Source organism: Equus caballus, chromosome 1 (assembly GCF_041296265.1).
Source record: "Equus caballus isolate H_3958 breed thoroughbred chromosome 1, TB-T2T, whole genome shotgun sequence".
Taxonomy (NCBI): domain Eukaryota; kingdom Metazoa; phylum Chordata; class Mammalia; order Perissodactyla; family Equidae; genus Equus; species Equus caballus.
Genome location: NC_091684.1, coordinates 109,309,689 through 109,336,037, shown reverse-complemented (window position 1 = coordinate 109,336,037; position 26,349 = coordinate 109,309,689). Strand labels below are relative to the sequence as shown.

General features: G+C 46.3%; 1 protein-coding gene across 16 annotated transcripts in view; it reads right to left on the bottom strand.

Annotated features, from left to right (window-relative positions):
- The window catches only part of SV2B (synaptic vesicle glycoprotein 2B), a 193,716-nt gene that overhangs the window by 140,824 nt on the left and 26,543 nt on the right, over positions 1-26,349 (bottom strand). For 2 of the 16 annotated variants that reach the window (XM_070267138.1, XM_023650714.2), the window contains exon 2: positions 21,897-22,152. The exons of 4 other annotated variants lie outside the window; for them this stretch is intronic. The gene's annotated coding sequence lies outside the window, so the exon portion shown is untranslated. Of the gene's footprint in view, positions 1-21,286; positions 22,153-23,926; positions 24,121-26,349 lie in introns of all 16 variants that reach the window. 10 more of the 16 variants (XM_023650708.2, XM_070267130.1, XM_070267154.1 and 7 more) reach the window with 8 other exon arrangements.

Sequence of the window (26,349 nt, the reverse complement as noted above, 5' to 3'; positions counted from 1 at the left end):
GCCTTCCTGCCCAACCACGTTTCTGTGCTACCATGCCTAGTGCCTAGCACGGTACCTAGTAAATAGAAAAGTGATGAATGCATGACACCCCACCGGTCTTGTTCTGGAGATAAGACCAGGGGGCCTAGACATAATTGTCTTGGGGGAGCTGAGGATTAGAGAAGCTGTGTCTCCCTTAATCAGAATGGCCCATCCACAGATGAGGAATGAGGGCCAGCAAGACCTCAGGCACACCTCAGCACTGCCCGCCTCTGTTTCTCTGTTTCGGAGGCCCTCTCTCTTACTCCCACCATGTTCTCGGCAGATATTCAATTATTGCCCCCTGCTCAGGGTTCTTATTGATTTTGTTTTGATCTTCATCTCCAGCCCAGCTCTTGATACAATAGGAATTGACCCTCTGTACTCAGCTTGCCCTTCCCCACCTGGCCGGTTTGAATGGACATCCCTTTTGACCCAGATCTGACCTCTAGGATCCATCCAGGCACTGGGCATTTGGCAGATACACAACACAAGCTTGTCTCAGCATCCTAGCTCACATCTATGGAGAACTTTATATGTCAGACACGGGGTTAATGGTCTTCCATGAATCAGCCCACTAAATCCTCAGAGCAATGATGAGAGGGAATATCAGTTACCATCCCCATTGCACAGACGAGGAAACTGAGCCTTGGAGGGGTTAGATACCTGCCCCAAGGTCACACACCTAGGAAATGGTGACACTTGATTCCATCCTGGGCCTGTAACTGTGCAGCCAGTGGTCTCAGAGCATGATGCCAGTTTCGCAGAGTGTGGGACACACGGTCTTGTTGGCACCACAGATGATTCGGGGTACAGGGACATAGCCCTAGTATTGAATCTTGGCGCGAGATTCCTCTTTCAACTCTCCGTCATCTTTCTGATCACATTAGGGAGACATTCTTGGTTTGATGTCGAATGGGATGGGACTTGACACCTTTCTGACATTTGCTGTTATCCTCGTCACCATCACCCCTCCTCTTTTTTTTTTAAGGCAAGCCTCAAGTTCAGGCAATTTGACAGGCAATCATCTAGAAAAAAATGATACTGGTCATCATCTCATTTCTTTTTCACGGTTATTTTGAATCTATGCAAGTGACATTGTTTTTCCTTTTATGGTAGTCGATTAAAGGCTTCATTTTGTAATGCATGTATTTAAGCATAAGGGGTGAAGCCACTTCTTCAAAATTAAGTAATAGTACATGGGATACACCCAATGTGGACAACCCAGGAAGGTGGAGCCCAAGAGACTGCAGAGTGGAACTATGCCCCGTGTCCTGCCACCTCCTGCCCGAGACTGGGGATCCCAGCTGGGAGAGCAGCCGAGCTGGCAGTCCCCTCCTCGGTATTCCTCCAACACCTTTAATGGTTTGTGCTCATACAGAATACCTACAAGTGTTCACAACTTTGGGAGACATTGAAGAGCACTGACCTGTTAAACCACCACATTCTCCTCCAAAGAGCCCCAAAGCCTGGAGAAAGTAAAAATTAGCTCAGAGTGAGACAGTAAAACTCTGCCCTGCCATTATCAGGCTGGGATGACAGATAGAGAGAAAACCAGCAGCGGAGAAACAGGAAACAATATTTCTCCCAAGGACACACTGCAGATGTTAACCTTCTTTGAGCTACCTACCACTTTCCTGCATCCTGGAAAGCCTTGACCTTTCAGATCAGAGACTACCAGAAACTTTGCTGTTGGAAATTACACAGGTAAGAATGAAACCCTTCTCTCTTGCCTGGTGAAAGATCTAAGTCACTTTGACACAAAGACGCAGCCTCAATTTTGAGGCCAGGTGCAGAGCTTCAGAGTGGGGAGTCTGAGGACAACATTCATATTTATCTTAACTTTGTCGTTTCCAAGGAAACAGGACCCTGGAGCCAATTTACAGCCCCGACCTGACATTGACACCCTTACACGCAGCTCAGCTTTGCTTGGAACCTTTATTTCCATTTTACCTAAATTTTACCCTTCCTAAAAATCCTGCAACAATTGTATCTTTTCCTGTGTTTGGTGAGAATGCCCACCTTTCTTCCCGTGTGCAGCCTCCTGCAAGGGGCCAATACATCTTTGTCGGGCCACAGGTGGCGGTCTTAGATTGATTGGGTTAGGATAGTTTATACTTAACTTTTGCATATTCCAGGCTTTTCTGGTTATTGTTTACCTTTTTAAATAAACAAACAAATCACAATTCGCCCCATAGGGATATCAGAGCAAAATTATAAAACTGCAATTTAACTTTTAATAGAAACTACGTGGTAATTAGATTCATTTTTTTCTAGGTAACCATTAACGTTATGGTTCGTCTTTTCTTTGTTTTCGTTTTTGTTTTGTTTTTGCTGAGGAAGATTCACCCTAAGTTAACATCTGTACCAATCTTCCTCTATTTTGTATGTGGGTCGCCACCACAGCATGGCCACTGATGAGTGGTGTAGGTCCACGCCCGGGAAGTGAACCCAGGCTGCTGAAGTAGAGCATGCCGAACTTAACTACTAGGCTATGGGGCGGGCCCCTGTGGTTCATCTTTTTTGATGGTTGTAATTTTGTTCTGTCTCAATTAGGAGTTCTGACTTTGATCAACATTGCAAGTAAACACACAGGCTTGAGTTTCCACAAGCCTGCTTAACTGTCCGTGTTCCACATAAGCACAGGGTGAAGTTCCATGCCCAGAATGAGGTGGCATCTGTGGTCAAAACCCACAGCACCTTACACAAACTGTCTTGACCAGGGATCACCTGAATGATGAGAAACCCACGCCCCCTCCCGGCTACATGCATAAGGGAGGTTCCTTTAAGCATAATCGCATGGCTCTCTTAGACGAGAGGAAGAAAGTCCAGCCCAGGGAGGGATGGGGGTGCAGGGTGCCAACTCCTTCCACACAGAGCCATCTGTTCTCTTGTCTGCTTCCCAGCAAGCATCTGCCTGCTCTCTGCTCACTCCAGGCTCCTCTGCTCCCGGTATCCGAGGCTCACACTTGATTTTGCAGCTTGGTTGGTCACAGGGTGACTATTTCAGTCTCTCAAAGCCTCAGAACTAAAGTCCCAGGACAGAAAACGTGATCAGATTGGTTCCCTCTGAGGCATGATGGGTCCATCCTTGTGCTCATGAAAGCAGACACAAACACGGACACCAAAGCAGACACAAACACGGACACCTGGTCCTTCCTTCAGCAGGGGCTGTGGGTCAGGAGCAAGTCCAAGGAAGCAGAAGGGCATCATGCTTCTATTTGTGTATTAACCTTAATAACAAGGAACAAAGAAAGCCAAGTTTTATTCGCAACTTATGTTTCTCTAACTCAGGCATTGCAGCTGACTACTTTTTATTCTTCAGGAGGAAGTGTCAGTAGGTCAAGGGTATGGTTAGCCCGGACCAGGCTGACGTGATTGGCTCAGGAACATGACACCAGATGCTAGCAACAGCTGCAGGCACCTGTTCCTAGCAAGAGAGAAAGGAGAGGAGAGGAGAGGGGAGGGGAGGAAAGAGGGTCAGTGCAACCTATCCCCCCATCAGAAAACCAATTTTCTGCCACCGGCCTGGATGTGAGGCAGAGCAAGAAGTGTATAAGTGTATAATTATACCATTACTAATTCCTACTCTGCCTTTGAAAGGTCACTTTCCTGGGGGAACAGCCGGGTATCATGGAAAGGGCACCAGTTTTATCATTAAGCAGCCCTAGACTCCACTCTGTGTGTGTTTTCCAGCTGTGTGACTTGGGCAAATTCCTCCCCCTCCCTGAGCCTCAGGTTTCTCTCCTGAGGACAGCAGACAGCACTGCCTTGCCCAAGGTTGAATCTGAATGCTACCTAATGTGATTCATCCTCCCTTTGGGCTCCAAATCACATCCAAGATGGGAGACCAAGAGCCTCAACTCCCAGCGGTGGTAACGTCAACAGTGCAATCACTTAAGATTCTGTTTGCAGAGTCCTCATTCTTTCTTGGTTGTCAGAAGAGCACAAGTTTCTCTTCAGAGATAAAGTCCTAAAGGTCAAAACATCTGAGACTTAGAATCAATCTCCAGCTTTTTTTTTAATTGAGTGCACATTGGTTTATAACAATATATAAATTTCAGGTGTGCATCATTATATTCAACTTCTATATAGACTGCATTGTTTACCACCAAAAGTCTAGCTGCCATCTGTCACCATCATCATGTGCCCCTTTATCCCTTTCACCCGCCTCCTCACCCCTTCCCCTCTGATAACTACCAATCTGTTTTCTGTATCCGTGTGTTTGTTTGTTTGTTTACCTTCCATATATGAGTGAAGTCATACAGTAATTGTCTTTCTCCATCAAGAAAACCATCAGCAAAACAAGAGAACCGACCAAGAAGGAGAAAATATTTACAAATCATATATCTAATAAGGGGTTAATATCCAAAATATATAAAGAACTCACACAACTCAACAACAAAAAAACAAACAACCCAATCAAAAAACGGGCAGAGGATACGAACAGACATTTTTCCAAAGAAGAGATACAAAAGGCTAACAGGCACACAAAAGATGTTCAACATCACTGATGATTAGGGAAATGCAAATCAAAACTACAGTGAGATATCACCTCACAACTGTCAGAATGGCTATAATTAACAAGATGAGAAATCACAAGTGTTAGAGAGGATGTAGAGAAAAGGAACCCTCATATACTCCTGGTGGGAATGTAAATTTGTGCAGCCACTATGGAAAACAGTACAGAGATTTCTCAAAAAATTAAAAATAGAACTACCAGATGATCCAGCTATTCCACTTCTGGGTATTTATCCAAAGAACATGAAAACACTAATTTGAGAAGATATACGCGTCCCTATGCATATATATGTTCACTGCAGCATTATTCACAACAGCCAAGACTTGGAAGCAACCTAAGCGCCCATCAATGGATGAATGGATAAAGAAGTTGTGGTGTATATACATATTTATACATATACAATGGAATACTACTCAGTCATTAAAAAGATGAAATCTTGCCATTTACTATAACATGGATGGAACTTGAGGGTATTATGCTAAGTGAAATAAGTCAATCTCCAGCTTTAAAATTTTTTTTTCCGAGGAAGATTCACCCTGAGCTAACATCTGTTGCCAGTCTTCTCTACTTTGCATGTGGGTCACTGCCACAGCATAGCCACTGACGAATGGTGCAGGTCCACGGCAGGAAACTGAACCCAGGCAGCTGAAGCAGAGTGTGCCGAATTTAACCACTAGGCCACAGGGCCAGCCCTTTAAAATCTGTTAAAATAAAAAAGCATTTGTTGAAATCCAGGTGCTTTACCACACCCTCTGTGGCAGACTGTGTTGGTTGATGCAGCTGACGCTGACAGTGCCCACCCATATCCCGTCACCTTGCTACTCTAGAGCACCCACCAGACTTCCACGGGCCACCAGCTGCACTGCTTTGCCAGATGCCACTCCCTGGCCAAAGCCATCTGCCAGCTCATGGGCAGGACAGAAGCATCAGGGACTGAAACTCCCCCAGCAGCCCTCAACCAACGACTGGTGGGAGTACAGAACTCCCAAGGGCATGTTTTACTCTGGCTCCCAGAGTTGCTCCAACAGGATTAGGCTCCAGCTGCCCGCAGGGGTAGCCAGCTTGACAAGGTTCTCTTTCATGGTGTGATGGTTAACCATATATGTCACCTTGACTGGGCCACAGGGTGCCCAGGCATTTGGTTAAACATTATGGGTGTGTCTGTGAGGGTGTTTCTGAATGAGATCAACATCTGAATCCATAGACCAAGTAAAGCAGATTGCCCTCTCAAATGCGGGTGGGCCTCACCCAATCCATTGAAGGCCTGAATAGAATAAAAGGCTGAGTAATAAGAAATTTTTTCTCTCTGCCTGACTGTCTTTGAGTTGGGACTTCCATCTTCTGCCTTCAGATTCACTCAGACCGGAAATTACACCATTGGCCCTCCTCATTCTCTTGCTAGCTCTCTGCCAGTCTTAGACTTCTCGGCCTCTAGAGTCTATGTAAGTCAATTTCTTATAATGTGTGTGTGCATGTGTGTGTGTGTGTGCGCGCGCGCATCTTATTGCTTTATTGGTTCTGCTTCTCTGGAGAACACCTATGGCTTCTTCTCTTCTTCATCTCACTTCTCCACTTCTCTCCCAGGGTTTGCATCACCAACCCAAACAAACTACTAACATTCAAATCTTTGTACCAGGCTTGGCCCCTAAGGGAACTCAGACTAAGACAGCCTAACCCAACGGCATTCCTGTCCCCCTCCTCTCCTGCTGTCTCCCTCCTCGAGGCTGGGAACCCAGCATTGGCTTTCCCAGCTTCCTGCGTAGGGAGAGGCGGCTGTGTGACCCAACCCTGGTCAATGAGACATCCAAGTTCATCTCTTGGGAGGAACGGGGGCTCTAAAAGACTATTTTACTTCTTGTTACAAGGGAAAAGTATGAAAAGAAAACCCTCGTCTCTTCCATTCTTCTTCCTGCCTTAAACGCTGAGATGATACCTAGAGTTTCATCAGCATCTTGCAACCATCATGAATCAATGGCCCCTGAAGTCTTGTAACACTTGCCATCTCTAATGAGACCAGTCCCAGAATATAGTTATTTCCTCCTAGGCATCATGTATATAATATTTTAAGATATTAACTCTCCCTTCCACTATTCAGGCAAGTAGTGAGTTTTGCACATTGGCACCCAGGAGACATTTACAGCAGAGCAGAAAATAAATTGCCTAAAAGTGTTTCTGGCTCATGTGTTCCAAAGACCAAAGGCTTTCAAGAAAGAGGGATTCTGGGTATGAGACTGAGTGTCTTAAAGAGCAGAAAGGGAGATTGGTCTCACACAGGCTAAAAAGAGATTCTCCTGTGCTGGGGGAAGAAGAGCAGAAGCAAATATTAGAGAGAGATCTCTGTGAGCCGAGGAGACTCATGCGCCACTGCCTGTCACGTTCTGCTTGCACATAGCACTGTCACTGGCCAATGACAAGACCCAAGAGAGGAGTGGTTGCATAGCACATCTGGGCAGGCCAGACCACTGGCGGGCGTCCCTGCTAAATTCCACAGCCACCTCACACCTCCAGGAGCCTCAGAAGACTCCCAGGCCAGAAGGACCATCCGGGGAGGAACAGCGCAATTCTCAGTGCAGCCTTCATGGACTGGCAGGCCCGATACTCCGCCGAGGAGGTAAAGGAGGTCTCAGTAATGGGTCCAAACTCCTTTGGGGATAGAGACATGTTAAGAGTTTAGGGCTGAAAAGTTTGTCCATATCCAACACTAGCCACTACACTACTGTGAAAGTTACTAATCCAATAAGACCACTTCATCTTTCATCCTTTCAATAAATATGAGTTCCTACTGTTACTAGGCATTGGAGACATGGATCAAATAAGAGACAGTCTCTGCTCCCAAGGAGCTTACAGTCTGATAAGATAAACACTCATGGCCAACTCGTAGGCTCAGGAATCGAGTTACATGTCTCAGAAGTTTCCCAAATATTGCCTGAATTAATTCTAATAAAAGGAGGTGTTCTGTGCCCCATTTATGAATGAGCAAACAAGACTCAGATTGGTTAAGCAACTTACCAAAGATCACACTGTCACTACGGGGTGGCATTAAGACTCAGACCCAGATCTGACTGATTTCCACGGATAGGTTCCTTCCATTTTGCTCTTCAACCTCCACTGCCCACAGAGAGCCTAGAGGATTCCGGGGACCACTCTTTATACCTTAGACCCTGGTGGACTCTATCAAATAGAATTAGTCATATCTTGCTATTCAGTGTGAATGTTTCCCAAAGCCAATTCCCACATCTGCTAAAGCTCTAGGTGACTTCCCTGAAAACCAGTTCTATTCATCACACCTTAAGGGAAAACAGTAACCTCCTGTATGCACATGTTAATTAACACAGCAGAAATAGGCTAGAGTTAATTATAGAGCCCTCCTAGTTAAAAATAAAGATCAGACCAGCTGCCAAAGAAGGCTCAGCATCACAGAATAAAGTGGAGGAAGGCCCAACCTCTCCACACTCTCTCTGCCTGAGAGCTACCCCTTTGCTGAGAAGCAAAAGGTTTAGGGGTCAATGCCTCAGAGCTGGCCACGGACTCAGAAAGTCTCTTCTCAGCTTCACCCATGTTATATCTCCCTTTAAGGAGAGGCCTTTCACCACTAGAAAATATGTGTGCATTAATTATTAAGAAGGGCTTACATCAAAGAGGAAGGAAAATTGCATGTCATTTTTCTACTATTCAATATTTTTTCATTATTTATTACCAGCATCCATCTATTTGGAGAAGAATGAGCCAAAGCTTTATAAAAAAAAATCCATGAAAGGTCCAGCTCAAGAACTGGAGAGATATTGGGCAGTGTATTCTCCAAGGCCCAGAAAATATACATTTACTCCTGAATCCCCCAAGAATTTTTCTTTTTCTGCTTCAAGACTGCCAAAGAAAAATGTATTTAAGCATCCTATATTCCCCAAACCATCTCTGTCCTGTGTGTACTCCTCCATTTTTTTAATAAATGTGATATCAGCTAAGAATCTCATCTTGATCCCTCTAGCTAGTTCCCGCAGATGTGTAAACATTATCCACCCTCTTCAAAGTACACCGTGTGCGGTCTGCTGGCATCATCAACAAGTGCTACTAGAGTAAATGATATTTTTCATTACAGAGAATGTGCAACCCAGAAATTTTAAAGGCCGCTGAGTATTCTATCCTCTCCAAGAACAAAATAGGAATGACATTTGACCTCTTGTCACTGCCCACATGAATAGAACATTGTGCTTTAAAGAATAGAAGATGAGAAGACCATGACTCTCACTCCCCTAACAGAAAACAGAATTCATAAAACCTCGCGACAGAGACTTTAATGGCAACCTGTCCCAGGAGTCCCCAGGAGTCCTCAAACCTGTGTCCATTAGAATCAGCTGCGGAGTCTATCTGAAATGCCACTGAGCCATCCCAGAAATGATGAACCATCTCTAATAAGACCCAGGCATCCGGATTTTGAACATCTGTTTTCCAAGTGATTCTGATGGACAGCCTTATTTGGGCACCTCTCTTTCAAATCAGAATGCCTACAACATTGCAACCAAGGGGCCCCACGGTCTTTGCTGAAACGCCTCTCGTGAGAGTGAGCCGACCCACTCTGTCCCCGGATGAAGCTAGCTGTTGGGAAAGCAGCCTCCATGGAATACCCAACCACTCGCCCTGCAATGACAGGTGAACTGCACACATAAACTGTACTTATGAAGCGGTCGATTATTATCACCTTCACTCAAGAAACCGTAAAAAGAAAGATCTACACCAAGATTCCTATTTCAGGCTATAAAAAAATAAGGGTACATCCTAAACGTTATTTTTAATCACAAGTGGTTTTGTACTAAATTAGATTAGTATATTAGTGCATAAATTAGATAGTGCTAATCTTATGAGCTGGACTAAATCCAGTTTTAGAACAAACCTCTCACTCTCTGTGGTGGAAGTGTCAGTGATTAAGAACACAACACAAAGAATACAAGTCTTTAAACCCTACCTGGGTTGGATCCTGGATCTCCCATTTACTGTTTTGAGTGGCCTTGGGCATAATATTTAACCCCTCTGAACGTTGTTTTCCTGGAAAATTGAGATAAAACCAATCTAAAAGGATGGTTGTTGGGATTACAGAAGATACCAGTATTCAAATACATGTTGGTTTCTCCCTTCTCCTTCCTATTGTTTTTCTTCCATGCCTAATTTGTTGTGAGATCTTATCATTTCCAAATATATCTTGGATCCAGCCTTTCTCTCCATTACTAACACCACCACCACCACCCACATTATTGTGCCTATATTTGTTCAGCATCTCATTGCTTAAATATTTAGGTTTGGATGGGGATAAGAAATAAATTACCATCTTAAGAGCAAGCCCCATAATTCCTTTCAAGGAGTTATCCTCTTCGTTCTGGAAAATATCTTGCAATGCCACTTGGGGCAGCAGATACCCTGAGAGCATAGGTTAGCAAGTGAAAAAGTAGCTATCTTGTTCTGCATTTGAAACGAACTGGATGAGCTCAGAATAGAAGAGAGAAGAGAGAGGAGAGGAGAGACAGAAGAGCGATAATAAGGCTAAGCAACAAGGAAGAGGGGTCTTACAACAGGAATGCTTCATATTTGAGTGTATGTTGTTGTCCTGCTGTGATATAAACTCACGTCCATTTCTCCAAACTCAGGTAAAATTTGTTACGCATACAAAGAGTTTTTGAGGCAAACAAGGAAAGGAGCTGCCCGAGACAGTAAAGGACAAGAATCAGCAGAGGGAAGAAAGCAAAGTTGACCCTGGCATGAAAGCCCCAGGACTTGCAAGACAGCTTGGACTTTTCCACAGCGTTGACTGGAGTATGAGCCAACCACATCCAGCTCCAAAGGGTCAGAGCACCTCCAGCTAACACCTGGGCTGCACTGAGATCCCTGAAGAGTCGCCTCCATCTCTCACCTCTCTGCTCCCTTCCTGCCACTCTTCTGCTCAGAAGTTCTGAGGGAGCCTTGCACTGACATCGGTGGGACCCCATGTTCTTCCTTACCAGCTTCTAGCAGAGTGTCAGTCTTTTAAAATATTCTTTCAGGTATGGCATTCACTTCCCTAAATGAAACTTTCTATAATCTCCCTTAGCAGAAAAATGTTGCCAAAATGTGACCTCTGTCCAGGAAAAAAAAAAAAAAACTATGTGGCAACTCTATAGACTTGAATCTTTAAGGGAAAAAAATGATATCAACTCCTTATTGAGAACCCGCTATGTGCCAGGCTATAGACAAAATATTTTACTTATATCTCTAATTTGATCTTCACAAGAGCTTTCTCCAGTAGATATTACTCTTACCATTGTTCAGGTAGGCAAAGTGAGGCTCACAGGAATTTGGTAATGTGCCCCAAGTCTCAGGTGTGAGTGGCAGAGCCAGCCTTACCTTGTCTGTGCTGGCACCTGTCTGCACTCCTGACCAGGCCCCCTTGATGGGCTCACCCTTCACTGGATTGGGACTAGACTGGAAGAGCAAACTGCAAAGATACTCCCAAAATCTCAAGTCTTCCTAAGAAGAACACTTCCCTGCTCTGCAAAGGACCCTAGATGGCATCAGTGAAAGATCTGGAAAAACTTCAAGGCTTCGCTGGAACAGCTCTAACTCCGCATAAAGGGTTCCAAACTCAAGGGGCACATCAGAACCCCCTGATGAATCGGAGTTTCTCAGGTCTCAATGCAGATCTGCTAAAGTCAGTTCTTTTGGGAATGGGGTGCAAAAAAGACTGTATTTTTTTAAAGGTCCCCCAGTAATGTAGCCAGTTCCAGAAATGGGGTTTAAGAAACAGTGTGATTCCATGTCACTCTTAGGTACAATCCCTACCACCCTAGTGTTTGTAGCACTTCTGGCTTCCATCCTCATAATAGCTCTATTTTTAAAGAAGTTGGGGGAAGGGTGGGGAATCTTAGTGTTAACATACGTTCAGCTGAAGCTGTATGGGTTTCTGTTTGGTGCCTGTGGCTACAAGAAAGCAGAGGGACTTCTATCTCTCCATATGTTTATCAACTCCCAGCAAAGCTGTAATTAATGAGGGGCCCATCCTATTACGCCTAATGCAGAGGTGATAAACGGCCACTGAGGCACATCAGAAACTGGTTCAGGACAAGCACCAGCACGCCTGTAGCAGAACAGGGTGTTCTAGGTCACAGAAATACCTGGTACGTGCCCTGAACCCGGTCTGAACAGTTCAGAAAGCCCAATGGGGAAAGAAAAAAAAGGAACATCAGCCGCGTTCTCCAATTTCTGTTGGAGGAGATCAAAGAGAATAGGCAGGAACGGCTCCTGCTCAGACCCCAGGTTAAGTGAGACCAGACCTAAGTGATCTTGTGCTAACTAAGGACCAGTTTCAGCCAGAATGTTTGCGAACTTAACTTGGAGGAAGAGTTCACGAATTGGTGCACAGGAGAGGCATACACCTAATTAAAGTCTTTTTTTTTTCACTTGAGGTCATATTGGCTTTTAACATTGTGTAGATTTCAGGTGTACATTATTATATTTCAGTTTCTGTAGAGACTGCATCATGTTCATCACCAATAGTCTAGCTTTTATCTGTCACCATACACATGTGTCCCTTTACGCCTTTCACCCGCCCCCCACCCCCTTCCCCTCTGGTGCCCACTAATCTTGGTCTCCTTCTCTATATGTTTGTTTGTTTGCCTTCCACATATGAGTGAAATCATTCAGTATTTGTCTTTCTCCATCTGACTTATCTCACTTAGCATAATACCCTCAAGGTCCATCCATGTTGTCACAAATGGCATGATTTTCTCTTTTTTATGGCTGAGTAGTATTCTTTTGTATATTTATACCACATCTTTATCCATTCATCCATTGACGGGCACTTGGGTTGCTTTCATATCTTGGTCAAGCCTCTTTTGAGAAGGCAATATTTTTGTGCTATTTCTCTGGGAGAATCACCAACCTTTGGGATAGAAAATGTTTACATAAAATGCTAAAAGGCGCACCACTAGAAGGACCTACAAGTAGAATATACATCTATGTGCTGGGGGGCTCTGGGTAAAAGAAGAAGAAGAAAAAAAAGAAGATTGGCAACAGATATTAGCTCAGGTACGAATCTTTTAAAAAAAACAATGCTGAAAGGCATTTTTATTATTTTTAAGTCCTTCTTAATGGATAATGGCTGAATGACTTTTATTAGACTATGTACAGAATTACCTGGTACCATTAAAACATTTATTATTTGGAAAATGTAGCTTTTCTCCTGTCTGCTGTTACTTTTAAGAAAAACATCACTGGCATTGTGATACTCGTGGCATGTCTGCTAATAGCTGATAAACACCAGTTTAAAAACATTTACCTGGACCAGCGGGTCTCAGACTTGGCGCATCAGAATCATCTGAGGGCTTCTTCCAAAGCAGCTTGCTGGGTCCCACCCGTTCATTTTCTGCTTTATTAGATCCAGAGTGGGGCCCAAGAGTTTGTATTTCTAACAAGTTCCCAGGTGATGCTGGATCTCCTGGTCTGAGGGCCACCATTTGAGAACCACTGATGCAAAGCATGAGATCCACTTCCAAATGATCTCTCACTCCCACCAAACTCCAGGAGCAGAAGAGGCTGGACCTTCCTTCCTCCCCTGTTCACCAAGAGGACCATATGGCTTGGTTTCTCCAAGACAATCCTGGTTTATCTCTTTTGCAATAACTTACACCTGTTAATTATTTTAGCCTCCCCTTTCATCCTCAAAGTGTCCCAGTTTAGATGATAATTTTTATATTCACCCTAATATTTGTTCACATGTGCTTGACCTTAATATGTAGAATCCCACATACCTAAATGGAAGATGCTGTCCTCCAGAGAGAATTTGCTTTTGCTTTTGCTGAGAGCCAGGGACGCTGCAGACCTGGGATCCCTTTAGCTGGGGTTGCAGCTTAATAGAGAGAAGTCCGAATTCCAGGTCCAGCTCCCCAGTGCTGCCCTGGCCCCAAAGCTTACACTCCTTATTGCAGAGTCGATAGCGGTGTTGTGCTAAGGGATGCTGCCTTTCCTTTGGGGTACCATTTGTACATCCTTCACGGCCCCCAGTTCCCAGCTCTGACTTCAGCCCAAAGGTGATGTTTTGTTGGTGCTGCTGTTGTTTGAGGTTTTAAAGAGTTTCCTTGGAAGTCTCCCTTACTTCTTTCGGTTTTTCACACTTCATTGTGAAAATTTTCAAACAGCTTCAAAAGTATAGAGAGTAATATAATGAGCTCCCATGTACCCACCAGCCAGCTTCAACAATTGTCAACTCATTCCAATCTTGTTTCACCTACACCCCACCCAGTTCTCCACCCTCCTTCCCTCTTCACACACACACTGGGTTATTTTGAATTAAATCCCAGACATCATATGATTTCATCCGTAAATATTTCAACAGGGGTCAGCCCCATGGCTGAGTGGTTAAGTTCACGCACTCTACTTCAGTGACCCAGGGTTTCACCAGTTTGGATGCTGGGCACAGACATGGCACTGCTCATCAGGCCATGCTGAGGCAGCATCCCACATGTCACAGCTAGAAGGACCCACAAGTAAAATATACAACTACATACTGGGGGGATTTGGGGAGAAAAAGCAGAAAAAAGAAAAGATTGTCAACAGTTGTTAGCTCAGGTGCCAATCTTTAAAAAAAAAAAATTTCAATAATGTCTCTAAAAGAATAGGACTATTTTTTTTCAATAATCAGAATACCATTATCCTATCTGAAAACTTAATAATTTTGTAACATCATTATCTCAGTTTATTTGTTCAAATCATTTTTCAAATAAGCTCCATACTTTGAAATTGGTTGATATCACCTGTCTTTAATAATTTACATGTTCCCCAGACTATCTCTTTTTCATTCGTTGCATCTTATTTGTTAATGAAACCAGATAGTTTGTCCTACAGAGTTTCCTGCAGAGTGTTTTGCTGTTTGCCTTCCTATGGTGTCATCTGACATGTTCCTCTGTCCCCTGTGTCTCCCATAAGTTCGGGAAATCTAGAGCTGTGCTGTTCAATGCAGTAGCCCTTAGCCACATGTGGTATTTAAATTTAAATTGGCTAAAATTCAGTAAATTTTAAAAATTCAGTTCTTCAGTCACACGAATCTTATTTCAAGTTCTCAATACCTACATGTGGACAGGGGCTACTGTGTTGGACTGCACAGATGGACAACATTTCTATCAATACCAAAAGTTCTTTTGGACATCGCTGCTCTCGCTCATATTCACGTCAGCTTTTTTCTTTTTTCAAGGCTACTCCATAGGCAGTGTTGTGGTACTTCTATCAAGAGGCACATAAAATCTTGTTGTCTTTCTTCTCATCTCACGATAGTATAGCCATTGGTGATGGTTGCCTGGACCCTGCAATTCAGGATTACAAAGATCTAACTATAAACTTCTGTCTTCAGTAGTTAGCTGGAATACTTATATAAAGAGAAACTTCCCATATCTCCTACCGGGTTGTCCTCAGATAGTCTGCACAGGAAGGGCAAGATCTTTTCCCCTTATTTACTCTTATTTTCAAAATAATAAGTTGGTTCCCTAGCATCCTCCAGAAGTGACTAATGAGGTGTTTATTCTGAGTACCATTAGGACCCCATGGCTTTTAACATATTTGATACGTTTAGATTCAATCGATGTTCTTAGCTGCAATTAATAACCATGTGTATATACTTTTTTATATTTTTCATATTTTTGTCCCTGTAATTTTGGAATTAAATCTCAGAAGTAAGATTTCTGAGTCTAGAGGTTGACGCACATGTAACTTGTCCACCACCGCATGCCTGGCATGTGGCTACTCACTAGTTATTTGCTTACTCTTTAGCCACAGTAAATCTAATTACAAGTTAAAAATAAGCAAGAGTTTTGCGGTAAATGCTTTGACGCCTTTCTCATCTTCAATCTCACGTTTAGAATCACACAATTTTCAAAATGACTGAGCTGGCTCGATTGTGATATGAGGGGGCTTAAACACTCCTTAGTAATTGGGGTGATTAGTAATTGGAGTCTGGAGGGGTGTCCCACTAGCATATTAAAGTTTTCAATAAAAGCATTAGAGGCTGGCCCAGTGGCACAGTGGTTAAGTTCACACGTTCCTCTTTGGCGGCCCGGGGTTTGCCGGTTTGGATTCTGGGTGCAGACATGGCACTGCTTGGCAAGCCATGCTGTGGTAGCTGTCCCACATAGAAAGTAGAGGAAGATGGGCACGGATGTTAGCTCAGGGCCAGTCTTCCTCAGCAAAAAGAAGGATTGGCAGCAGATGTTAGCTCAGGGCTAATCTTCCTCCAAAAAAAAAAAAAACCCCATTAAAAAAAATTTACAGAACCAGAAGAAAAGATAAATGGGTCATGGAGGTTATCTGACCCAACCCTCTCATCTTATAGCTGGGTAAACCAAGGCTTAGCAACAGCCTGGTTTTCCCAAGTCATCCCAGCAACTGGGTTATAGTTGGGACTTCTATTCCCTAAAAATCTGGCACAGGCATTGCTGATTTGCCTACAGACTGTCTTCTGCACAGGATTCAATTTTTTATTTAGGAGCAGATATTTCTTCCTTAATCTGCCACGACCCTAGTCAGGTTAAGTAGCCTGTGACCAGGAGAGCAGGAACAAGCAGCCTCCTCAGAGCCATCTCGCTTCTCTGGCCAAAGCTGCCACTCTGTTCATCACTGCCAGCTCTGGATCCCCATGAGCCAGCCTCCAGATGCCACTCAGCACGACAGGAGAGCCAGCCAACCCTGGCTGTCACCGCCCCCGCCTCCCCCAGGGAAGGAAGCAGCCAGTCCTGCTCCTGGAGAGATAGACATGATGACAATTAAAGAGGCAGCTTGCCTACCAGAGCCTAAACCTTCCTTCCTCCAGAGTATGGAAGGAGCCCTTGGTCTACCTGGACATCAGGTCAGGGCTCAGAGAAGCAAGCCTAATGATGAAATGAAGCTGGAAGGGGCTTGCTGACAGTTGCCTCAAGATGCTTTATTCCACTCCACAGTTCTCTGCCTCGGACAAAGCACCCAGTGGGGCTGGGTCCTCCACTGGTGCTCCACTGGCTGGGATCAGTACATCTAGATAGGGTTCTCTCCCCAAAGATATACCAAAGGCCCCTAGAGAGTAAACCCCACAAACTGACTCCTCATGTTCTGGAGTTGTCAGACGCAGTAACCCTTAAACCCATAAACCTCCCGACACCATGCCGAAGGCAGGCCCCCTCTTCCTGCTAACTGAGCTTCACACCCAAGCCACAGGCTCCAGCGGTGACCACGGTCTCTCTCTGGTCTAACAGAGACCAGTGATTTAATCTGGGATCCCACAGCCCCAGGAGTTTGCGAAGGTAGTGATATTTACGGTTTTCAAAACATTATAGTTTATATTTCTCTTTATATCTAACTGTGCCCCCCCCCCCAAAAAAAGAACTGAGTGTGTTTGGGGAAGGGGGTTGAGTGCATAAAAAACTGGCCATGGGAGGAAGCAACCACTTGGGGGTTCTCCCGCCCATCCTGCAAGGTAGGGCTCAGAGCAATGCCTCCTGGGAGTCATGTGACCGACAGAGAGAGGGGTTTTAGGAGCAAGCAGACCAGGTTATAACACAGCTTCATGAACACTGGCGGTATGAACTTTAACAAACCCCTTTTTTGTCTCTACAACTAGAGCCATCTCCCCCGCTGCACCCAGTGGAGGCGAGAATTAAATGAGATAAAGTAGACGAAGCACCTAGGGGTGCCCCCGGCGCACAGTGGGAGTGCAGTTTATGCTGACTTCCTTCTACCATTATCTTCTCCCTGACCTTCACGAATGAAGAGGCGGTGTGGCACAGCAGCATCGATTTTCATATACGACACACAGAGTCTTCAATTCTCTCTGTCACTCAACAGCCACATGGCCGTGGGTGACCAGAACTCTCTGAGCCTGAGCTTCCTCACTCATGAGAGAAAGTTTTTCTTGCAGGGTTGCTGCAGAGATCCGAGATAACGTAGCTTGAAGCATTTGCTCGACAGAAGGTGGTTCTTACTGGTTTTCACGGCTTCTCCTCACTCCCCCGATGTGAGAGGCACCACACCCCACGTGTGGGAGAATCTGAGATGGAGTGGGAGGAGCAAAGGATGACCTTGTATTCTCAAAGCCGGTGAAAATCACTTCTTGGAGGGGGCGAAAATTGGTTCTGCAAGGGGTGGTGTCAGGGCTGGGCTCTAAGATACCCCAATGGTTTCTGGTTCCTCAAAGGGCCAAGGTATGTAAACAGACATACAGTGTACCTGTGGGGAGGGAGGGTTTGCCACGTAAGGAGGAAAATGTCTAAAAGGCCCCTTAGGAGGTAATTAAACAAACAAAAAAAAAAAGCTGAGAAACACCGTTATATACAGACCAGAAACACCCGCGAAGCAAAGGAAATGTTTGATGGGGAAAGCAACACTCCACATCTGGATCAGCAGGAATGCCGGTGGGGGGAGGTGGTGAAAGCAGGTGGAATTCAATCCCTACCCCCACCCCACCCATCCCACCCCCTGCTGGTGCACAGCGGTTTTTGTTGCTGCTGTCACTTTTATTGGGTTGGTTTGTTTTTTAAAGAAAAGGAGTTAACATATATTGAATACTTATATGCTAGAAAGTGTACTTGGCATACATACATATATATTACTCCAATGTGATCATGAAATAGGTTTCAGTTTAACAGATGAGAAAAATAAGGTCCTCTGAAGTTAAGCAAAACTTAATTAAAGTTAATTGCAAAGCCCCTGTTCTTTGTAGAGTGGCCATCCTCCCGAATTGCCCTGGACAGTACCTCATTATGCCTGGTGTCCTGGAGTCATTAAAGAGCACCGCTTTTCACGCTCATAAGTGTCCGGATTTGGATAATAAATTAAATAGCACGTTACATTGCACCTACATGTTGCCCTGTCCATCCCTCCAGGAAGGTCCACAGGGAGGGTCCAGAATCAGAGCGATCCGGAATGGCCTCAGCAGAAGAGGCAAAGAAGTTCCCACGGGAGAGGAGGATGGGCAATGAAAAGAAAGGGGCGGACAGGTCTGAGAGGACTCCCATGTTGAGAAATCGCAACATGCCTCACTTTTGGAACCATCCTGCAAGAGGCCCCGATGCACACGGGGACTTTTCGGAGCTCAGAGAAAGGCAAAACCGTATGTGATCCCAGAATTGGGTGCAGGAGTTCCAGCTTCTAATGGACCGCATTCTGGGGAGGCCCACCGACACCCAGGGGAGGCAGACGAGGAACCCGAAGAAGCCCTGGCCAGGGCCTGGTTGCCATGGCGCCACACCTTGCCCGGGGACCCTGCAGCCTGGGACTGGAACAGGGAGGGTTTGGTGCCAGCAAGCCTCGTGTCCTGGGCGCTGGATCAAAGCCCTGCCGCCCACCCCCTACCCAACATCTGTGTGGACCCTTGCAGGGTCCACAACTGGACATCTGCAGGTTCAAGCAGGAAGTTGAGGCTGCTGGAGACATTCTATTTGTGCCTGCGTCTGAATAATTTAACACTCCCTCCAAAATAGACGATCATTAGAATTTGTCAATTCCTGTGCATTTGAGCAGACAGCCGCAAAAAAAGAAAAAAAAAGAGAGAAAAAGTTCTCACACAAACTGCCTCCGATCAGTGGAGTGGGAGGGAGGCAGTTCACTGTTGTTCTTTTTTCTGGCGTCAAAGCCCCTTGCTCACCGGTGCACTTGACCCAATAGGAAATGCTGCCCTTCCTGTCTCATCAGCACTAAACCAAGGCGGCACAGGGGCACGGGATGCAGGGTAAAATGCCTGGTTCTTACAGAGTCACGGGTGTCCACTTCCACCTTCGCCACCTATTCTATGTGACCGCTTTCAAGTCACTTAACTTTTGTGACCCTCAATTTCTCCATCTGCAATGTGCGAATCATAAGATGGCCTCCCTCGTGGGCTTCTGTATAGTATTAAATGAGCCAGGGAGGGTAAGCCACCTCTCTCAAGGTCTGGCACACGACAGAGACCCCATAGTCTTTAGTCTCCTAGTCCTCATTATGCACTGACCTCAAGTGAAATGGTGCTAGTTCCCATGAGGCACCGCAGACAGGAACAGTTTCCAGCCCTGCAAAAACCCCCTTTCTTTTTGCCCATTGCTTAGGCTGCCAAGGCTCATGGTATAAAGCAAACATATATATAGGATATATATAGGTATATACACATATATACCTACACGTATATACACACACACAATACACGTATATGTAGACACACACAAGTATGCTCACCAGCTCAACCTCCAATACAGACGTCAAATCAACTCAGCTCAGTCCTGCCTGTCAATGTTGGTACAGCCTTGATTGGGTACCTAGCTCTATTCCCCATGAGGATGCTTACAAACCTTTTCCATGCAGCTCACCCTATTTCCCTTCCCTCTTCCTTCCTGGCCTATGTAGACTTCTCTCAGAATGTCTCCAGGCCCCTCCCCTCCTCCTCTGTCTGCCTCCACAGCATCACTACCCATTTCTAAGGCTCACCCTGTGCTCAGCCCCAGCCCCTCCCATTGGTTCCCGAACTTGGCTCCATCCACCACCTCCTCCTTTTGCGTCTTCAAGCTTTTCTGCCTCACATTCTTCCTTTTTACCCTGTAAAAATGCTCAAATAGAGCACAATCAGAAAACATTTCTTGCGACTCTCCTTCCCACGAACTCGGGCCACATTCTCTCCTTCCTCCTACCACCAAACATCTTAAGCGGTGTCTGGATTTACCGGCCTGTGTCCCTCACATACTCATTTCTTCGTTCCTGGCACTGCGGCTCTTGTTCTCACCGCTGCGCTGGCAGCAAGTCCTTGAGACGCACCCGTTGGTGGGTCCTAATTACCATTCAGGCGCCCCTTCTGGGTCCCCATCCTCCTGGCCCCTTCCTGGTCAGAACTCTCCTGCTTCGGGGTCCATGATACCGCTCTCTGCCAGCCATCCTGCTGCCTCCCTGAATGCTGCTTCTCTCTCCCCTCCCCTACTCCTCACCCTCCACCTCCATTGTAAATGGCAATGTTCCCTATGGTTTGATGCACAGCACTTTTCTCTTCTGCCTGGACTCTGCCTCCCTGGAAGATTGCAGCCACTTCTACCACACCACTTGACCCTGGCCTTGCCCCAGAATTTGCAATGAGCTCATGAGCCTGCCACCATGAGCACCGTGAGCTCACGAGACGTCCACCAGCCCCTGAAACGCCCAACATGGGATTCCTATTTCTCCAACACTCCTCCCATCCTCCCCCTACTTGCCCTAATCCAGGAACCTCTGCTGTCTGCCTGCTCCCTCTTTCCTCAGCCTGGCTTCCCATAATTGCCAAGTCCTAGCCATTCGGTCTCAGCATCATGACCTCCCCCCGGCTCCCCCTCCCCATCCAGGTTCAGGCAGTGACCTGCATGCACAACAACTGCCCACGTGGCCTCAGGCCTGCAGTCCCTCATCTCCTCAACCCACCCCCTCCCCTTGTGGCGAACCATCTCCTCGGAATGGCTGCTAATATGCGCTTCCTTTGCTGAGCTTTGCCAAGTACCAGTCACCGAGCGAAGCATTCTGCACGTGTTATCACACTGAACTCTCCCAAGATCGCTATGTGGGTACTGTTGCTGCCTCCATTTTCCAGATGACAAGCAGAGGCTGAGGGAAGTCATACTCACGAGCGCACAACTAGTAAGCGGCAGGGCTAAGACTCGAACCAGGGAACAGGACTAAAAGCACAAAGTCATACTGCCTCCAGCCACAGACCAATCAGACCCAAATAATCCCCCACAGAAGCCTTGAGTGGCTCCCTACTGCCTACCCATTTCCCCCCACCTGGTAGCCATCATCTGTGCCAGGCTCATCGCAGTAGACACTCCACACGTCACTTCCATTTGGGTTCTGTCCACCCTTGTAGCGACATCTGTGCACTCAGACCACGGTCCTCTTCCGAGCTTTTCCCAAACGTACGACACCTTTGCTGGCTTCGCCATCTCACTTGGCTCAGCCGCGATGCTCCCTCTTCTAATTCCAACTCCCGACAGTTATTTCTCCTTCTCCAGCACACCCAGCACTTTCCCTATATCTTTGCCAAGCCTTCATTTCAGCGTACCTTATGTGATGGCCATTTGCATGTTTATTTTGCCAGTTAGACTCCTATCTCGAGAGCAGATACCCTCAACATATATTCATCTCTGTATATGTCGTGTATCTAACCCAGGGCATGTTAAATATTCATGAGACGACTTGATCCCAAAGATCTCACATATGCACGGTCACTGTGATTCCGTTTACCCCTGTTTGAGAAGCAGCAGGACAAGAGGCTTGTACATGGCAACATGGGAATCGCATATTCAATCAGGTGGGGAGCAGGTGGGGTTCCAGACCCTGGGTCACTACCTGGTCCACTCACTTGTTCTGATTGTGCAGAAAAATCACCACTTACAAGCTGCAAAGTGAATTTTCAAGGGAAGAACAGAACAGCTTTCCCGTTCTGACACCTCCTCCTGCTCGCCCATCCCACCTTCTCGGAGAGCGGCCTCTGAGGATGACTCACTGGCGGGAGAGGGTGGAAACAGCTCCTGGGAGGGGCCGACAATTTCGCTAGACACACAGAAGGGCTGGCGATGCGATGTGTCCCCGCAGGGTGGAAGTGCAGCTTCTGCACAATCTCAGGTTTGATTTGAGCCCTTGGGATGAACCTAAGAAAGATAAGAGTGTTTTCAAGTGAATTCCCCTCCTTGTCTCCATGGAATGTGCTCGAACACCTGAGGGATGTTTTTCTCTGCAGAGCACCAACTGTCATTATTCCCTACCTCCTCCCAAGGCTCCTTCAGTCTGTAAGATGCATGTCACTTTAATGCATACAATGACAAAAAGCAAAGAAAAGCTCACAGAACCACTGAATCTGCTTAGCTTGGCAGAGTTAACATAGAAATCCTGGCAAACCCCTGGGACTATTTCTGCACCCCAATATGTAGAGGTTAAAGCCTGAACTCCACCAATAAAGGCATCGTGCCAGAGCCCAGCAGAACACTCAGGCCAAACGGCTCCCTCCCCTCCCCTCACCCACCCAACCTGTCCACAGTCATCTCACTCCCAACACACCCCAACATCCTTCCGGGCTGTGCCTGGCCCCATTCTGTGTCTGTTACGCCTCTGGATTATTTCTTTTCTTTCTCATCCTAGAAGCTATTTGTTCCATCGAAAGAGCTTTTCTTTTCCAAAATCAGGACTGTGTGGACAATCTGCTTTCTAAACACCGACCAAGCCTCTCTGCCGGAGGATGCAAGAAGAGTGGCTGGACAGCACCGTCAGCGTGTGGGCGCCCTCACACCGAGGGCCTGGCAGGATGGGCCTGTTCTGGAACGGCCACACAAATGGCACCGGTGATCTGTGTCCAGCCTGGCCTCTGCCCGTTGATTAGAACACCACAGAAATGCTGAAATTCACCTCCCACACTCCTCACCCCATCTCATCCACACTCTTCTCTTTTCTCTAAAGATGGACCTAAGCACCCAGAGGAAGGAGGGTAGAGAACATCTCATGAAAACTAGCCATGTGCCCAGCTCAGAGCTAGAAGCTTGACATTCATTCAGTCCTCATAAGAATCCTCCAAGGCAGGAGTGGTTATTATCCCATTATATAGAAGGAGGAACTGAGGTGAGCTCAGAGAGGTTAAGTAACTTGCTCAACATCACACAGCTAGTGATTGCTAGAGCTGGCATTTGAGTCCATAGCTTTCTGTTCCAAAGCCCATGCTATGTGGCCTACAGGACAAAGGACCAGACTGGACCACTCAACTGTAGACTCCTTGAGAACAAGAGCTACACCTTAAACCTCTCCATATTCCCCACAGCACTCACCAAAGAAAAGGCCCTCCATGGACAATGAAAGAATGGATGAATGAATGCATGCATGCATGAATGAACAATTCAATGAAATATGGGATTCTCCCACTTCCTTCTTGGGGTAGTTTGTAACCTGATTTGTTGATGACGTTTTACAAGAAAGCCAAAGGCAGAGCGACACCAGCAACCAAGGAATGGGAGCTTTTGAAGCAGACAGAGGAATCCCCGGCACATCATATGAAGATCTATACCTAGATGCTTTATTTTGACCTTCCCACTACCTGGGTGGGAAACTATATTCCCCCCTATGGTTCTCCACTTACTCCTCTTAATGGAAATATGCCTCAGTGTCCCTATGTGCTAGATGCATTGGAAAGGAAGCATGGTGCCGTGGAAGTGACAGGCTGCTAGCCAGAAGAGGTTCCAGTCCCGGGAAACTACTCAGGCTCTGTGAAGCTCAGGTTCCCTGACTTTCATGTGGGGTGGTAATACCCTCGTCCCTGCCTCACCAAGTAGGGAGGATCAACTTCCAAAAGTCAGAACGTACAGCCAACATGAAGCTTAGGCGTAACTAAGTTGACCAGCCGACCATCATCCAAGAGTGCTCCCAAAGGGTATGCCTTACCTCAGTGACGGTAACTGTCGGGGGCAGAATAATGGCCTCCCAAAGATGTCCACATCCTATCCCCTGCAACCTGTGAGTATGTCATTCCACACGGCAAAGGGACTTGCAGACGCGATTAAGTTAAGGATCTTGAGATGAGGAGACCGTCCTGGGTTATCTGAGTGGACCCATCATAGTCACAAGGATCTCCATAACTAAGAGAGGAAGGCAAGAGGGTCAGAGTCGGAGAGAAATTTGTTAATGGTAAGCTGCTGGTTTTGAAGACGGAGAAAGGGGCCACAAGCCTGGGAATGCAGTTGGCCTTGAGAAACTGGAAAAGGCAAGGGAACTTATCCTTCCCCAGAGCTTCCAGAAGGAACGCAGCCCTGCCAACACCTTGATGGTAGCCCAGTGAGACCCACTGCAGCCTCCGATCTCCGGCACTGTGAGACAGCAAATGCGTGTTGTAAGCCATTAAGTTTGTGGCCATTTGTTACAGCAGCAACAGGAAACTAACACAGCATCCCAACCCAAGGTCTGGAGCTCACCCTAAATCAGGTGTTCTCAGGCCTACAGCACAAGTCGCTCTCCACACCCAAGCATTCCAGACTGAGAGATCCACCAGAATGCCACTTTACTCCTTTGCAAGGATAGATCTACCTGTAAGACAGAATCCTCATCTTGGCATGACCAGCACCCTCTCCCCCGTTAGGCAGTCCAGCACGGGAAGCCCATGCATATTGGGAAGGATGCCGAGGAGCATGGAATTGGAGCAAGCAGACGCAGATGAGTCACTCTGCTCCCAGCTCCAGCTTACAGCCTGCTGCACTCATGCCCACAGTAGGCACAGCCTTGCCAAGGGGACTCTTGTACCTGAGTCTCTTGGCTGGAATGCCCTTTCTTGGGCAGGTTTCAGAAGGCAATGCCAACACCACCTTCTACGAAGCTCTTTTTTCTATGCATACTTGGCTGACCAACACCTCTTAAGAGTGTGCGATGTGCTCTTTCCTTAGAATTGTGACTATTAAATAAGTAACACATTTAAAGCACTTGGGACACAGTAAGCTCTCAGCAAATATCAGTGATTATCATTACTACTATTATCGGAATTATTAATATATTCAATCCAGTTACATTCAAGTATAGTGGGGCCTGGGGCACTTTTCTCTCTTCAAGGTGACTTCATTTTCCCACTTTGCTCTTTATGCCCAGGTGTTGAATTTCCAGGTTCCTGAAGGAAGCCTCATGCCTCGTAGTGACAGTAAGATGGTGACATACAAAAGTCAGCTGGAATCACTGTCGGAGGATCTGTAAGGTCCTTTTCAGTAAATGAGAAAACACAGGTGAAGCTGCGAGTCCAGTGCTTGGCATGGAATAGAAACTCAACAAGTGTTTATATCCTCACTCACTCACTCTCCGTTATGGGCTGAATTGTGTGCCCTCAGAATTTGTATGTTGAAGTCCTAACCCCCAGGACCTCCGAACGTGACTCTATTTGGAGACAAGGCCTTTAAAGAGGTGAGGAATTCAAAATGAGGTCCGTAGGGTGGACCCCGGCCCAACCTGACCACTGTCCTTGTAAGAGGAAATCAGGACATGCAAAGAGACACCAGGGATACATGCACACGGGGACAACCACGCAAACAGGTGTCAATAGGGTGGCCATCTGCAAGCCAAGGAGAGAGGGTTCAGAGGAAACCAACCTGCTGGCACCTTGACCTTGGACTTCCAGCCTCCAGAACCGTGAGAAACAAATGTCTGTTGTTTAAGCTACTCAGTCTATGGTATCTTGTTATGGCAGCCCGAGCAGACTGTTACTGTCCCCTTTTGAGAACAAATATTTTTTGCAGCTCTGGACAGCGGAAATCTGTAGTTTGACTTACAAGAAGTCCCTGATCCCTCTGTGGACCTGAAGGTCTGTTTTGTGAGGTGAGGACGCATGTTTTCCCAGAAGGACTTGGCTGCTGGGCCTGGCACTCAGGAGACGGTTCCTCACTAGCTGAGGAGGGAAGTTCCATTGGCTTCACAACCCCCCCAGATCCTGCACAGAGAGCCGAGCCTGGGAGCCTCTCGGAGGAAACCCCACTGGCACCACGGATATGAAAAACTGTAAAATCACAAATGACAGATTCGTGACTTCCCCAAGGGAATAAATAGCGAGAACAGATGGGCCCTGAGGCTGGGAGATTTCATTTAAATCTTAATAACGTTTTGATAATTTAATGAATGTGGTGAGAAAAGAATAGCAAACTAGTACCAGCAAGCCAAAACACAGTTTGTCCACCCTGGTGCTCACCCAGGATGATTTTCTCGTAAGGAGGGGTGCAACAAGCTTCCAGGGACAAAGTATGTCCCGAGGGATTAGAAGCATCCTCTCTGAACTAGCAAAGCGAAACACCTTGTGATGGGGGGACATTCAGAGCAACCCAATGCACCCCATTGTC